General features: G+C 46.9%; 1 long non-coding RNA gene across 6 annotated transcripts in view; it reads left to right on the forward strand.

Annotated features, from left to right (window-relative positions):
• LOC110342469 overlaps positions 1 to 16,419 on the forward strand; it is a 41,078-nt gene that overhangs the window by 10,754 nt on the left and 13,905 nt on the right. For 3 of the 6 annotated variants that reach the window (XR_005874544.1, XR_005874542.1, XR_005874543.1), the window contains one exon: positions 16,207 to 16,309. This is a non-coding gene — a long non-coding RNA (uncharacterized LOC110342469). Of the gene's footprint in view, positions 1 to 11,135; positions 11,244 to 15,565; positions 15,943 to 16,206; positions 16,310 to 16,419 lie in introns of those variants that run through there. The other 3 variants (XR_005874545.1, XR_005874541.1, XR_002384549.2) reach the window with 3 other exon arrangements.

A 16,419-nucleotide genomic window follows, 5' to 3' on the forward strand; every position in this document is an offset into this window, starting at 1 on the left:
GAAGGCTAGCCTTAACTACACAATGAGTTTGAAGCAAGTCTTTGATACATGGAACTCTGTCTCAAACCAAATCAACAAACAAATGAGAGAGGTCACACAAAACAGCTGGACCAGCCAACTGGACAGTAGCATGCACCTGTGTGCTTCCAGCTACTAGGAAAGCTGAGGCAGGGGGACTTTCAAGCTTAGGGCAAACTGATGAACTAGGCCTTTTACTGCAGTAGTCGTCTATTCCAAGTGTGGTAGCCACAAGTCATGAAGAAGCTGAGTCAGTGGAAAAGGGCTCCAGAAGGAAGCAATAAATGTGGTGGGCGAACTCTACCAGGTCCATGTGTGGCTGCATGGCAGCACCTGATAGCACCATACAGTCTAAGGATAAGATGAACTGAAACCATTGATCATGATATTGATTCAGAGACAACCCATCCAAAAGAATGCAGGCTCGTTTTAGGAGAAACAGGTATTCCCCAGGTGATCAACTAATCTATAGTCAGACTTTTTTGGGGGGCTGCCAAACTCCTGAATAATGACATAGAGACTTTTTATTAATTAGGAAAGCTTGACGTTAGCTTAGGCTTGTTCCAAACTAGCTCTTAAAACTTAAATTAACCCATTTATATTAATCTATGTTCTGTTACATGGCTCGTTAGCTCTCCTCAGTACCATATGTCCAACTTTCTCCTTGTCTGGCTGACGAATCCCCTGCCTCTCAGATTCTTTCCCTGAGTTCCTATCTCTTTTCCTGGAAGTCCTGCCTGTGCTCTCCTGACTAGATATTGACCATTCAGCTCTTTATTAAACGAATCAGAAGGTGTCTTATGCAGGGCAAGGAAAGACAGAGATCCTGAGAGAAAAACAAAAAGGAAAATAGATGGAGGACCTCTGCAACAAGATGGAAATGCTGTTTTGGGAAGTAAAGAACCCTGAAGCTAGAGTGTAGTGAGCTTTTGCGTGGGACCGCCAGCTCACAAATAACAACATGGAGATTTATTATTAATTATGAAAGCTTGGCCATTAGTTTAACCTTGTCCCAGTAGCCTGGTTTTATTAATTTACGGTCTGCCATATGGCTTGGTTACCTCTATTCTGTTACCTTATGTCTGACCTTTTTGGTGTCTTCCTCATAACCCTGCCTTTCTTTTTCCCAGAGTTCTCTCTCTCCCTGGAAATCCTGCCTACTCTCTCCTGCCTAGCCATTGGCTATTCAGTTATTTATTTTGTTTTTTTTGACATAGGGTTTTGTGTGTGTGTGTGTGTGGCAGTCCTGGATGTCCTGGAACTCACTTTGTAGACCAGGCTGGCCTTGAACCCACAGAGACTGGCCGGCCTCTGCCTCCCGAGTGCTGGGATTAAAGGCATGCGCCACCAACGCCCAGCTTCAACTCTTTATTAAACCAATCACAGTGACACATCTTCACACAGTCTAAACAAATATTCCTCCATACAAGAGTTTCAATAGTTTCACAATTGACCCTCCTGTATCACTGACAATACCTCTCCAAAGACCCAGAGAGTGCTGTCTGCATACCTAAAAGGAAGAAGTGGGTACAAACCACAGTTTTATGAGTATGAGAGTTTTGCTTGCATGTATATATGTGCCCCATGTGCATGCCTGGTGTCCTTGGAAGTCAGAAGAGGATGTCAGATCCCCCTGGAACTGGAGTCACAGATGGTTGTGAGTCACCTTGTGGGCGCTGGAAATGGGAACTGGCTTCTCTGCAAGAGCAGCAAGTACTCACTGCTGGGTGTGGTGGCCCATACCTTTAATGCCAGGCAAGACAGAGACAAGGGATCTCTGTGGTTTCAGATCAGCCTGGTCTACATAGAGTTCCAGGCTAGCACTTAGAGATTTGCATGCCAAATTTTGAGCTGCTGAAGGACTTAAACCCTTAGTACTGAAATGGAAATGCTGGAGTGCCTTTGAGACAGTGGGGAGCCCTTCTTTTGATGAGTTAGGCTTTGGGGGGAGGGGCAGGGAGAAGGCTAGAGCGGTTCCTGAAATTTACAAAGCCACCAAAGTGCCCTGAGACAGTGGATTGGCAGTTCTTGTATTAAGACTTGGAAGAATGGCCGGGCGTTAGTGGTGCACGCCTTTAATCCCAGCACTTGGGAGGCAGAGACAGGCGGATCACTGTGAGTTTGAGACCAGCCTGGTCTACCGAGTGAGTTCCAGGACAGGCTCCAAAACAATACAGAGAAACCCTGTCTCGAAAAACTAAAAAAAAAAAAAAAAAAAAGACTTGGAAGAATGAAATTCATAAACCACAAAGAATGAGTTTGAGAAATGTATTAAGTGCATTACAGGTGGGGGCTAGGAAAGGAAGAGAGCAGAGATCCTGCATGATGGCAGGGTGTGGGGGTTGTCCCCAGGGTAGCTCTGAGCTACCATTCCAGAAGCCTTTCAAAGGACTTATGGCAGAAACCAGACTGAAGCTCAGGGAGGGGGATGGGCTGGTCAGTCCAGTTGGTCCAGCCAAGAGAGGCCCGGGGTCAGTGTCAGTCATTTATTCTCCTACAGCCTGGAGGCAGGGGTGCTTTTTCAGGAGATAACTAAAAAACAAGAGGCAGAGCTTTCCACAGGTTCCTGGCGTCCAGCAAGTCCCCTCTCAGAAATGCCCTGTTTGACTGGTTTCCTGTGTGACATAAGTAAAATGCTGAAGGAATGGATGGGCGAGTTTGTGAGTGAATTCTCTCAGGTATGAAGTCCCACGTCCTTCATATTCCCTTCCTAATTCCTCCTTCCCCCCAGTGCTGGGGATCAAATCCCAGGGAATCATACTGATAGGCCGGTCAGTGCTCACTGAGCTATATCCCCTGCCCACTCCCTTCCTCCTGACCACGTCCAGCAGGAGGACTTAAACCTGAGTTTGAAACACAGCTTTGCTGAGTACCATCCATAAATACCAAGTATCTCTCTGCCTCAGTTTCCTTATCTGTAAAAGGGAGCCAATACCATCTTACTGCAAGGTTGCTATGAAGACAAAGAAAACGGTAGTTGAAGTATCTCTTTCCAAAGCGTCTTTGTCATAGTAGCTTTCAATAAAGACTAGCTTAGACCAGTGTGATTCAGGCCGTCAGGCTCGGCTGCAAGTCCTTTTGCTCACTGAACCATCTCACTACCACCCCCTTCTCTTGTCTTTTTTCTTTTTCTTTTCTTGAGACAGGGTCTAATATATCCAGAATGGCCTTGAACACACTGTCTAGCTAAAGATGACTTTGAACTCTGGACCCCCTGCCTCCCAAGTCCTGGGTTAAGAGGCATGTAACATCATGCTCAGCTTGTATGATACTAGGGATGGAGCCTAGGACTTCATGCATGATAGGCAAGCCTCTACCAACTAAGCGCCCTCTGTATGTTTGGGGGTGACGAGAGGTTTAGACAGTTTCACTCTGTAGCCCAGGTTGGTCGGTCTTCTAAGTTCTGGCATTATTGGTGTATCCTACCATACCACCTTTCTAGCGTAGTTTTTAGGATTTAACCTGCTGGCTTCAGCCTTCCTCTGTATTGTCCTATGAGGACACAGGGAAGGGGGCAAGCTACATAAGGGCTTCGGGATGATGTAGCCACAGAGGTGAATTAAGCAAGACACCACGGGACTGCTCCAGTAGCAAAAGCAGTCCACTCAAACCAGGTTGAGGCCAACATGGCTGAAGAGATGTTGGAAAAGAATACTCTTAGTGTCACTAAAAAAAATACATGAGCAAAGTGAAAGTCACCTGGCAAGACAATTTCCTTTTGAAAAAGGATGTACTGTGACATAAACCCAGCAAGCAAGCAGCACTCATACTGTCTCTGTATACAGGCCCATACGGGCTCTGTCCTTTGTTTCTAATGCAGGGGCCGGCTGGTTGAAGTTCAACCTCATAGTCTACTCCTAATTGATGAATTTAGAAAGGCGTATAACGGACATGAAGGAAAGGGGGAAGGAGTACATTGCTCTGTGTCAAGTTCTAGACATGCATCAGGGCCTTTAAGTAAACCCAAGTTTTACAAGGTGGGGAGGTTTCTGGAATATTGATCTTGGCGGACTAGCTGCCTTTGACTGGAAAACATTGCTTTGTCTTCCTTCCTTCCTTCCTTCCTTCCTTCCTTCCTTCCTCCCCCCCCCCCCATTTTTCTTTTCTTTTTGTTTTTCCAGACAGGGTTTCTCTGTGTAGCAGCTCTGCCTGTTCTGGAACTTGCTTTGTAGACCAGGCTGGCCTTGAGCTCATGAGATCCACCCCCCTGCCCCTGCTTCCTGAGTGCTGGGCTTAAAGGCATGTGCTAGCTACCATGTCCAGCTAACATTGTTTTTTTTCTTACCAGATGACCAGTAACTACCTTTGACTTCATTCTAACGACAGCTCCATACCCTCAGCCTTGCAAAAGTGCCCCTTCCCATCATGCATCAGGGTATCATGCCACATCCAGAGGGGAAAATGCCATATAAGGACAGAAAAGTGGAGTTAACCCCATTCTGGAAAAATCCAGTCCATTCCTGGAATTCCTCACCTTTCTTCTACCTTAATTCATGAATAGTACTCCTCCTTGCCCCACTTTAAAGTCTGTAGCTGAAACGTTTTGGAACATGTCTGTAATTCCAGTCCCCAGGAAGCAGATGCTGAGGGATCAGCTCAAGGGTTTCTTCAGTCTGTATTGTGAGTTCGTAGCTAACATGGGCTACATGAGGCACTGTCTGGGGTAAAGGCTTGTGGAGTCTTGTGGTGACAAGTCAGTTGGAACAGTAGAGGTCAAAGAAAAAGGCGTTTTAGAGAAGGGTGGGCACTTGGCTACCAAGGCAGACAAGTGACCATCCAGCCCTGTGGGCTGTTGCGGACGAGTATTGAACAAGGATAGAGAAGGCTTATCGTCACAGAGTGTGAGAGTGGGCACATCTCAAAGAGAGCCGCCTGAGTGTTCCTCCCCAAGTGTCCTCACCCTTCCCTCCACCAAAGAAGGAATTCGTAGATGAGGCAAAGGAAAGCACCTGGAGGAAATTTATGACAGGACAAAGGTGAAGGCTCACAAGGGGAATACAGGCTTCTCAAGAGTTGTAGGGTGGGCCGGGCAGTGGTGGCCCACGCCTTTAATTAATCCCAGCACTCGGGAGGCAGAGGCAGGCGGATCTCTGTGAGTTCGAGGCCAGGCTGGACCGACAGCCTCCAAAACAATACAGAGAAACCCTGTCTCGAAAAACAAACAACAACAAAAAACAAACAAACAAACAAACAAAAAAAAGAGTTGTAGGGTGGGATTTCGGATTGCTTGTTCTTTCGCTTTGTTTTGTTTTACATTTGTTTATTTTATTTCATGTGGATGAGTGCTTTGCTTGAGTGTGTAGATATGTACCCTGTGAACGCCTGGTGCCCAGGAGTCGGAAGAGGGATTCAGAAGCCCTGAAGCTGGAGTATCAAATGGTTGTGAGCCCCCTCGTGGATGACAGGAACAGAGCGAGGGGGGAGGGAGAAAAAGAAAAAAACCCCAGCCTATTCTTTGTAAAACGCTTGTGCCTAATTGCCTTATTAACAGACACTTGCATTTGCTTGTTGCTGCAGAGGTCGTGACTGTAAATCATTGGAGAAGGTGAAGTACTAGGAAGTCTTTGAAGACCACCTATGTAACTAGAGTCATTCTGTGAACTGCTCCTGGTCAGGTGGACGAGGCCCTCCGCTGCTTCCTGGGACCAGCGCAGAAGCATAACCTGTGTCCACACTAAGCAGCTGTCCGTTAAAAAGCCATAGGAGAACTTTTTCTGGGGGCTGGAGAGACAGACAATGGTTAAGAGCACTGCTGTTCCTGCAGAGGACCTGGGTTTGCTTCTCAGCACCAACACGGCAGCTCATGACCACCTGTAACTCCAGCTCCAGGGGATCCCACACCCTCTTCTGACCTCCAAGGGCTCCTGCACTCATGTGGTATGCAGACATATGCTCAGGCTCACACACATACGCACATAAATCATAAACATTTTCTAAAGAGAATTCATTCTGGAGACAAATGTTGGTGATCTTGGCCCAAGCAATCGAAGTTAAGTTACCTCAAATACCGTGTTACGACGGTATTGGTTTCATTCATTGAGACAGGGCCTCACATGACCCTGGCTGGCCTCAAACTCCCTATGTAGCTGAGGATGGCCTTGAACTGCTGGTCCTTCTACCTCCACCTTCCTAGTGCCAGAGTCATAGACATGTGCCTGCTCAGTTTCCGTGCTGCTTGGGATGGAACCCCGTGCTTCGTGAGCACAGGACACACACACTACCAACTGAGCTGCAGCCCAGTTTCCTCAAGCTTTTATAGTAACAAACAAAGTCATGAATCAAGGCACTTTTGATATACAGCAGTGGAAATGGCAGCTTATGGTGAAACTGTGGAACCTCAGAAGCTATCTGATGGTATTCTTAGTCCCTGAGTTGGTGGCCTGTTGGTACATCGGAGATTTCACCAGGCAATAACAAGGATGCTAGGTCAGAGCCAGAGGTGTGAAAGGGAAGACCAAAGGGGTTGAAAATGGCCTAAGACAAATTGGTTCTGTACCTGCAACATTCCAACTCCTACAATCACAGTTCTCACAAGTCTGCCTTTAATTCTTTAGTGCAAGCTGGGCGTTGGTGGCGCACGCCTTTAATACCAGCACTTGGGAGGCAGAGGCAGGTGGATCTCTGTGAGTTCAAGGCCAGCTGGTCTACAGAGAGAGTTCCAGGACAGCCTCCAAAACAATACAGAGAAACCCTGTCTCAAAAAACCAAAAAAAAAAAAAAAAAAAAAAAAACCAAAATTCTTTAGTGCAGGTGAAGCCTTTTCCTGAGAACCTCATTTCATATCTGTAAGTTACCTCGGTCTTGGTGGTGGTGTTTCTATTGGTACCTTTCTGGGGCAGGGGCATACATGCCATGTGTTTTTGGTTTTGTTTTATCTGCTATGCCGGGGAGCAAGCCCAGGGTCTCATTCAGTATCTGCAAGTGTTCTCACACTGAACTTCACCGGAGCCCCTGAGCTATGCCTGGTGGTCCATCAGTATTTCAGAGAGGTTTCCCCAGGCTTTTCTCCTCTCCTTTTGAACACACTTGCTCTACCCACCGGGACACCTATGGTTCTGGTCCTTCCTCTGACCACTGCACAGCCCAGCCGTTTCAGCCTGACACCTGGAAGTGCACTGCTCTCTCCACCAGCAGCCTCACCGGGTACCTCTCAAGCATCCTGCTCCACAGCTCCTTCCGGCAAACACCTGGGGAACAGACTCAGCTGTCTTAGCTCAGGGCTGATGCCCCAGTTCTGAATCCTCTGATTTATAACCAGGGCCCAAGAGTCAGCTACACAGGGATAGTCAATGGCTGGCATGTTAGCTTAAAAGCGTAGCGTGAGTACGTCTTGTTGGAGGAGGTGTATCAAGTGCTGGGTGAGGGGGGTGAGAGGATGGGGTGTGGAGGGATGGGGTGGGGGGCTTTGAGGTTTCAAAAGCCCAGCCAGGCTCTCCCCCGCTCTCTCTGCTTGCTTCCTATGGATCAAAATGCAAAGGTCTCGGCCACTTCTCCAGCACCACACCTGCCTGTCTCCTGCCATACTCCCCACCACAGTCGTAGCGATTTAACCTTCGAAAACTGTAAGCCAAGCCCCAATTAAATGCTTTCTCCTATAATTTGCCTTGTTCACTGTGTCTCCTCACCGCAATAGAACAGCAGCTAAGACACCTAGCAGTGGGCTCTGGGTTCAACCCTAGCACCATAGTAAAATAAAATAGACTACAACAAGGGACTGGGGTGTTCAGGAGGCAGAGCGCTTACCTAGCCTGTGTGAAGTCTGGGTTTGGTCTCCAGCCCTGAGAAAGGATGCAGCAGGATCAAATGTTCAAGGTCACCTTGGGCTAAGATGACGTGGAGGTGGGACTTCCCTGATTGAGACAGTAAACATTGCACTAATGAACTGAAATTAAAACATCATACTGTCTCTCTCTCTCTCTCACACACACACACACACACACACACACACACACACACTTATTTAGCTGTCAAGGTGGCAGACACCTTTAATCCCAGCACTCAGGAGTCAGAGTTAGGTGGATCTCTGAGTTCAAGGCTAGCTTGGTGTCTACAGAGCAAGTTCCAGAGCAGCCAGGGGTACACAGAGAAACCCTGTCTCAAAAAATAAAAACAAAGGCAAACAAACAAAAAAGTATATATTAAGTATATATGTATTACTTAACTTATTAGCAAGTAAAAACTATATGCAGTTGTTAAATATATAACTATGTTTCTATATACATTATGCATAATAACACATCATTACATATAACTATATATAATATATAGCAGCTATATAGTATATATATTACTTATTCACAAGTAATAAAATAACTACATGTAATTATAAACATATAGTTATAAATATATAACTACTTGTTAAGAATTTAAGGCTTAAACCGGGGGTTGGTGGTACACACCTTTAATCCCAGGGCTCGGGAGGCAGAGAGGCAGGTGGATCTCTGTGAATTCGAGGCCAGTCTGGTCTACAGAGTGAGTTCCAGGACAGCCTCCAAAACAATACAGAGAAACCCTGTCTGGAAAAACAAAAACAAAAAGCAAACAAACAAACAAAAAAGAATGTAAGGATTAGATGTAGCACACTGAGGATCACTTGCCTAGCATAAGATAGAACCTGGAAAGCCGGGCGGTGGTGGCGCTCGCCTTCAATCCCAGCACTCGGGAGGCAGAGGCAGGCGGATCTCTGTGAGTTCGAGGCTGGGCTGGACGGACAGCCTCGAAAACAATACAGAGAAACCCTGTCTCATAAAAACAAAACAAAAAAAAACCTGGATTTTTTTGTTTGTTTTTTGTTTTTTCCCCTATATGAATGCAGAGTGGAGGTTTGCTCCCCCATATGAATGCAGAGATGAATATTGGTGTCTTCCTCTTTCTCACCGCTTATGTTTAAGACAGTCTCTTGGTGAGCCTGAAGTCTCCATCTTGCCTAGATTGGCTAGCCAGTGAGCTCCTGGGGTTTGTGTGGCCGCAGGGGATCCTAACCTAGTAGGTCCTTAGGCTTACCAAACAAGCACTTTACTCCCTCAGCTTTCTCCCCAGCTCCTCGCCCCCAGAAACTGTTTAAGGAGTTAGAAATGTTATCCATCTTGGTTTGACCATTACATACTATATGTGTGTAATGAATTACCATATTGTATGTACAATTAGAGTATTAGACTACATGTGGTGGTGCACACTGGCAGTCCTAACACTTGGGAAGCTGAAGCAGGAGGCCTCCAAGTTCTAGGTAGGCCTGAGTTATATAGAGAGATACTATCTAAAAAAGGGTAACAATCAAAGAAATCATTAGCTGAGTATAGTGTCATAGTCTTGTCCCCAATAGGGACCGAAACCATACTGCTTTCCAGGCCTGGTAGTTGCCTGGTTCTGTGGAACAGGGACTGGGGGAGCTGGGTTAGGTATCTACATACAGGGGGAGTGACCAAGGCCGCAAGAGGCAGTAGGTGGGGGTGCTTTTTCTTCTTTCTTTTAAAATGTAGTGGTTTTAATGCCTGTGTGTGGTCTTCCATGAGTGTACAGGCGCCCACTGAAGCAGTTGTGAGTGATGGTGTGTGGGTACTGTGAACTCTGATCCTCTGCGTGGGCCTGCCCTTGACCACTGAACCATCTCTCCAGCCTCCCTCCCCAGCCCCACTTTCTTCTCTTGAGACAAGGTCTTGTGTGTGCCAGGCTGTCTCTAAACCCACTGTGTTATTGTTGACCGCCTTGACCTCCTGATCCTCCTGCCTCCGTGTTCTAAATTCTGGGATCACAGGTGTGCACAAGCCAGGTGTATGTGATGCTATAGATCAAATCAGGGTTCCTTACATGCTAGACAAGCTCTTTACCAGAGGGCACGTTCCCAAATCCCAGAGGGCATAAGTCCAAACCACAACAGAGGTACACTTCTCCCGTGATGACCAGAGTGTAAATTCTTTCATCATAGTGGGCCAGTCTTGGATACGACCTCTCAGCTCTGTTGGTGTGCAAACTCAGAGATCAAATGTCCTGGTTAGCCTTAATTGTAAATCACACACAGCCCGGTGTCATTTAAGAGGAGAACCTCAACTGAGAAACTGTTTAGATCAGATTGGCCTGTGGGCATGTCTGTGGGAGATCCTTTTCATTAATGATTGATGTAGGAGGGCCCGCCCACTGTTGTCGGAATCATTCTTTAAGATGGCGGTTCTGGGCTGTATAAGAAGGTGGCGCACGCCTTTAATCCCAGCACTCGGGAGGCAGAGGCAGGTGGATCTCTGTGAGTTCGTGGCTAGCCTGGTCTACAGAGTGAATTTCAGGACAGCCTCCAAAGCCACAGAGAAACCCTGCCTCCAAAAAAACAAACAAACAAAAAAACAAAGAAAGAAAATTAAACTCGATGTAGTGGCTCACCACTACAATCCCAGCTCCTGGGATATAGAAGCAGAAGATTGCTCCAAATTTGAGGTTAGCATGGGCTACATATCAAGCTCCAGGCCAGTCAGGGATACATGGGGTCCATGTCTCAAAAGACTGAAAAACCTTTTAGAACTCTGGTTTCTGTTAATCAAGAGGCTAAGAGTGATGAGATGGCAGCTGAAACCTATAGCTGAGCTTTGTTTTGCTTAGTTATCCACTTAATGTTTCTCCCAATGTGTTTAGAAAATGCCTTGCTTTACAACTTTGTTTGTTCTAGTCCTTCCTGTAAAAACCTCGCCCCACTGTTACCACGTTGGAACTTGGAATTTGTGGTGGCTTAAATTTGTGTTCCTGGGCCATGATCACTCAGATATGGCTCCAAAATAAACTGTCTCCTATCCTCTCTGAGGTGAGAGACTGCCTGGTACACACATTTGTATGCTACTTAAAATTGAATACCTTCCCGATCATAATCACTGTTAACTCATATGCTACTTAAAATTGAATACCTTCCCGATCATAATCACTGTTAACTCAGTCTGTGACCTACTGTTGCTCCCAGCTGAAAGTGGGGTTCATATGGAAAGGTGGGTTGCTGAAAAGCCAGGTGAGCCTTGATTGCAGCTGGAGCCAGGGTCTGAGCAGGGAGGGGACAGAGGAACCAGCTCAGCTACCTCTTGACAGCACTGGGATACACGGATCTACGGTCTAGCTGCCTCTGTACTGCCTAGATTCGCGTTTGTTGAGGGTGCCTAACAGGCCGCGTCTCCATGATGGGGGAGGAGTCTCACATCAGGGGTTGCAGAAGACTGCAGCCAGTGAGCAGGCAGGAGCCACACCCAGTAGAGGTGAGTCTAAGTGGGAGGGGCCGTGGTGGGATGAGTCACACTGAGTCACCCCTGAGTGACTCAGAAACAGGAATGGAGTCTAGTTCAGAGAGGACAGCGGGACAGGAAATTCCAGGACGGCTGAAGGGAGGACAAGGGTCTGGAGATGGTGAACGTGATCACAGACGTTAAGAAGTTTAGGAACAAGGGGGAGGCTGTGGGCAGGGAGCAGAGCCATCAAAACTGTGAAAGGGAGACACAGAAGGTCAGGTCTGAGCTCCAGGGAGCTTGCTCTGGTGGAAGGGCAGGAGGAGAGGTGGGGGCAGCAGTTGATCCGGGTCCAGGTGAGAAGTAACTTGGCCCCAGTGCTGACCACACCTATCTCAGGCTCCTTACTGGTCCAAGCCCAAAGGAACCTCCCATACCGGCTGCTGTCCTCCCTCGCCTCCTAGAATGACCAGTGGCTCCCCTGAAGGCTTCCTACCTCAACCTGGAACACAACAAACCTCGGGGTTGTATACTGGGATCACATCACAGTGGTGGCCTTTTCTCTTTTTAAAGCTAGGGTCTCGCTATTGTAGCCAGGGCAAGGAACTCCCTATGGAGACCAGGCTGGCCTGGGCCTCACAGGAATTCACTTACCCTTCTGTCTGTCTGTGCCTTCCAAGTGTTGGGGATTAAAGGGGTGTGCTACCACTCCTGGCTTAATGGTTTTGTTTTAAAATGTAGGTTTTAGGAATAAAAAACTTTGTATTTTCATGGTTAACAATCTACCAACTGAATTATCTTCCTTGACTTAAAAAAAAAATACTTTGGGATTGGAGAGATGGCTGGTAGCTAAGAGGCCACAAGCTGTTACAGAGGATCTGAGCTTGGTTCCCAGAACCCCCATCATGTTACTTACAACTGCCTGAAATGGCAGCTCAGGAGATCTGACACCTCTGGTCTCAGCTGCAGGAGCACTCATGTGCACACTCCAGATACATAAACAATGCATTGTTTTTGTCGTTGTTTGTTTTTGGTATTTTGAGACAGAGTTAAGTTTCTGCTTTGGGTTATTTGATTGAACCGTGGAACTCAGACTGTGTTAATAAAATTAACTTTGGATCAGGGGGTGGAGTCTGCGACTAGTCTACAATAACTAGTCATTATTGTAGACTAGAGAGGATGGAGGATCCAGGAAGATGGATAGAGAGCCTCACAGAGCAGAGTAGGGAGGCACTTAAGAGATTCCCATGTTTTTAGTTTGGGAGAATGGAGAGATTTTCTCTTACTGGATCTCCAGCCAAAAAAGGAAGGTCGAGTTCTTGGCCTCTCTGATCTAGAAGGTTTTCACCCCAACATCTGACTCTCAAGTCTTCATTGGTAAATAGAGCAATAGAGACTTAGCTAAAACCTGTGTTTGGTGGCTGAGGCTAAGCAGGGGGTCTGAGCTGAAAGATACAGGCAGTAGTTAAGACATCAGTAGATTCAGGTGCAGCGCTAAGCTGACAGAAAAACACAGGTTTCTCTGTGTAGACCTGGCTGTCCTGAAACTCACTCTAGACCAGGCTGGGTTCTAACTCAAAGAGACAAAGAGATCTGCCTGCCTTTCCCTCCTGAGGCTGGGATTAGAGATGTCAGCCATCACTGCCTGGCCAATTAAAAAGAAATTAAGTCTTCTAAGCCGGGCGTTGGTGGTGCACGCCTTTAATCCCAGCACTCGGGAGGCAGAGGCAGGCGGATCACTGTGAGTTCGAGACCAGCCTGGTCTGCCGAGCGAGTTCCAGGACAGCCTCCAAAGCCACAGGGAAACCCTGTCTCGAAAAACCAAAAAAAAAAAAAAAAAAAAAAAATTAAGTCTTCTAAAGGATTTTTTTCTAAACTCCTTTTTTTTTTTTGAGACAGGGTTTCTGTATTGTTTTGGAGGCTGTCCTGGAACTCGCTCTGTAGACCAGGCTGGCCTCGAACTCACAGCGATCCACCTGCCCTCTGCCTCCTGAGTGCTGGGATTAAAGGCGTGCGCCACCAACGCCCGACAACTACATTTTAAAATCTACTTTCATTTCATTTCATTTACTTATTTTGAGACAGGGTCTCACTATGTCACTTTGGCTGGACTGGAATTCCTATATAGACCAGGCTGGCCCTGACCTTGCCTCTGCCTCCCTGAGTGCTGGGATTAAAGGCAGGTGCCACTAGACCCAATCTAGCTTTGTTTAGTGTGTGTGTGTGTGTGTGTGTGTGTGTGTGTGTGTGTGTGTGTGGAGGTCAGAAGACAACTTGGAGTCAGTACTTCAGTTCTTACTGTCCACCAGGAGAATTCTGGGCATTGAACTTTTATCATCTGGCTCCACTGCAAGAGTCATAACCCAGGAAGCCACATTACTGGCCCTGGTCTTTGAGTTTTTGTTTGTTTTTCGAGACAGGATTTCTCTGTGTAACATCCCTAGCAGTCCTGGAACTAGCTCTGTAGACCAGGCTGGCCTTAAACTCACAGAGGTCCGTCTGCCTCTGCCTTACTAGTGCTGGTATTAAAGGCACGTACCAACACTGTCCAGCTTGTGTGTGTGGTGTGTGTTTGGAGACAGTTTCTCTGTGTTGCCATTGTTGTCTAGAACTTACTCTGTAAACTAGGCTGGCCTTGAACTTGCTATATGCTCTTAAACACTGACCCGAATCTCCAACCCCATCCTTCTAATATTCCAGCCTCCTCCTCTTCCAGAATTCTGGCATTATAGGGGTTGCTCCACTTTTTTTTCATCCTTGGCTTTTAAAATTTAGGAGTGGCCACCACCAATAAAATATCCACTGCCATCCTAGCCCAGTCCCATCCCAAGCTGGTTTGGGGAGTTCCAGGGCCTGTTTCTGTGAACCTCTTGTTTTATGACTATGATTTGGGTTCTCTTTTCTCCAACAAGGCCACACCTCCTAAGCATCCCCAACTAACACTATCAAGTGGTGGACCAAACATTCAAATCATTCTCATTCAAATCACCACAGCCACATAATAATTCCAGACTAGCCGGGGCTAAACAAACCGAGAAACCTACAAACTGCATAACTCAGCTGGTAGAGAAAGTGCCTGGTGTCTTAGTCAATGTTGTTTTTCTGTGAAGAGACCATGACCACGGCAACTCTTAACACGGAAAGCATTTAACTGGGGCTGGCTTACAGTTTTACAAGGTTAGTCCCTTATCAGCATAATGGCACACAAGCAGACAGAGTGCTGATGAAGTTCAGGGTTCTGCATCCGGATCTGCAGGAAGCAGGAAGGAGAGAGACACTGGGCCTGGCTTGAGCTTTTGAAACCCCCAAAGCCCACCCCCAGTGACACACTTCCTCCATCAGAGTCACTCCTCCGACAAGGCCACACCTCCTAATGCCTCTCAAGACGTGCCACTCACTGGTGATTAAGCATTCAAATAGTTGAGCCTAGGGAGGCCATTTTCATCGAAATCACCACACTCAGAAAGCACAAAGCCCTGCACTGGGCCCCCAGAGTCACAAACAGCAGGTGTGTTGTTGCATAATTGCAGACTCATTGCTACTTATCCTGTTGCTCTGCTTACATGCCCAACGAAACAGCTTAAGAAGGACAGAGGAGCCGGGCGTTGGTGGTGCACGCCTTTAATCCCAGCACTCGGGAGGCAGAGGCAGGCGGATCTCTGTGAGTTTGAGACCAGCCTGGACTACCAAGCGAGTTCCAGGACAGCCTCCAAAGCCACAGAGAAACCCTGTCTCAAAAAAAAACCAAAAAAAAAAAAAAAAAAAAAGGACAGAGGAGTTTTGGCTCACAGTTTCAGGGGTTCATCCAATCACGCAGGTAAGGGAGAGCAGATAACCTAGTGTGTACCGAGTTGTCCCGGGCCCTACATACGTCTGCAGGCCATGAGGTCCTATTATAGATGGTTGTGAGCCATCATGTGTTTGGTGAGAACTGAATTGTAGTCCTCCGGAAGAACAGCCAGTGCCCTTAGCTGCTGAGCCGTCTCTAAACCATCCCAAATACCTAGCCCAAAGGCCACCACAGAGACGGTGGGGGGGCGGGGTGCAGCACGGAAGGTCGTGAGTGAATCCCAGGCAGTGGACACTGAGTTATTTACACTGTCGGCATTTGGTTTTGCTTAGATTTTAGGAGCTGTGTGTCAGGACAAATGACAAATACATCCTTATCACAGGGGCTGATGGTGTTATTGGAAAGAGCTGGCAGATACGGAAACAGGAAAAAATACCTATGAGGGCTATTCTTGGTTGCCAACTTGACTACACCTGAAACTAAGTAAAATGCAAATGTCTGGGCACATCTGTGAGGAATTTTTTCTTAATTAAATCATTTGATGTGGGAAGACCTACTTCTACACTTGATCTCAGTCAAAAGGCGAAGTGATGGGAAGACCTACTTCCAATCTGAATCTTTGAGGTGGGAAGGTCCACCTTTAATCTGAACCACACCTTGTGGTGACTGCCTCTGTAAAGGGCACGCAAGAGGTCTGCTTTCATTTTGGCTGTAGCACCAATACTAAAAACCCAGAGACAGATATTGGGGTTCAAGCTGAAGATCAGAAAAGCAAAGCAGCCAGCCACCAGAGAGCGCTCACCTTTATCAATGCTCAGAATGAAGGGGCGATCCACTGAACCTCAGATTGCATCTCCAGACTGCACTGCTCCTCACCAAATCTCAGACGGCTCCTGAGACTGCACTGAGCTACTTGTATTGACTCTAGTGCTGGGATTAAAGGTGTGAGCTCTGTGTTTCTTTTAGACTGATTAACTCTCATGTAGCCCAAGTGGCCTTTAGCTCACAGAGATCCGCCTGCCTCTGCCTCCTGAGTCCTGGGATTAAAGGTGTGTACCACCATTGCCTGGCTCCTTTGGCTATGGCTAGCTTTGCATTCTGATCTCCAGGCAAATCATAAACAACATATCACCACATTTTCCTGCTTGCCTTTACTCTTGTTAGTAAGTCCATTCCTTCACTGGCATTGGAGTCTCCTTCTTCCAGATTCCAGCATATACTGAAGACTAGCTGGGACATCCAGCCTCCTGGACTAAGCGACTAGTGGATTCTTGGATCAGCCACTGTTGGACTAACTGAACTACAGCCTGTAAGCCTTTCTAACACATCTCTTTACATATATACAATTCATTATGAATTATATATTCTATAAATAATATATACAGTTTTATTATATAACATATATAATCCATAATAAAT

This window comes from Mesocricetus auratus, unplaced genomic scaffold, assembly GCF_017639785.1.
Source record: "Mesocricetus auratus isolate SY011 unplaced genomic scaffold, BCM_Maur_2.0 Super-Scaffold_100676, whole genome shotgun sequence".
NCBI lineage: Eukaryota > Metazoa > Chordata > Mammalia > Rodentia > Cricetidae > Mesocricetus > Mesocricetus auratus.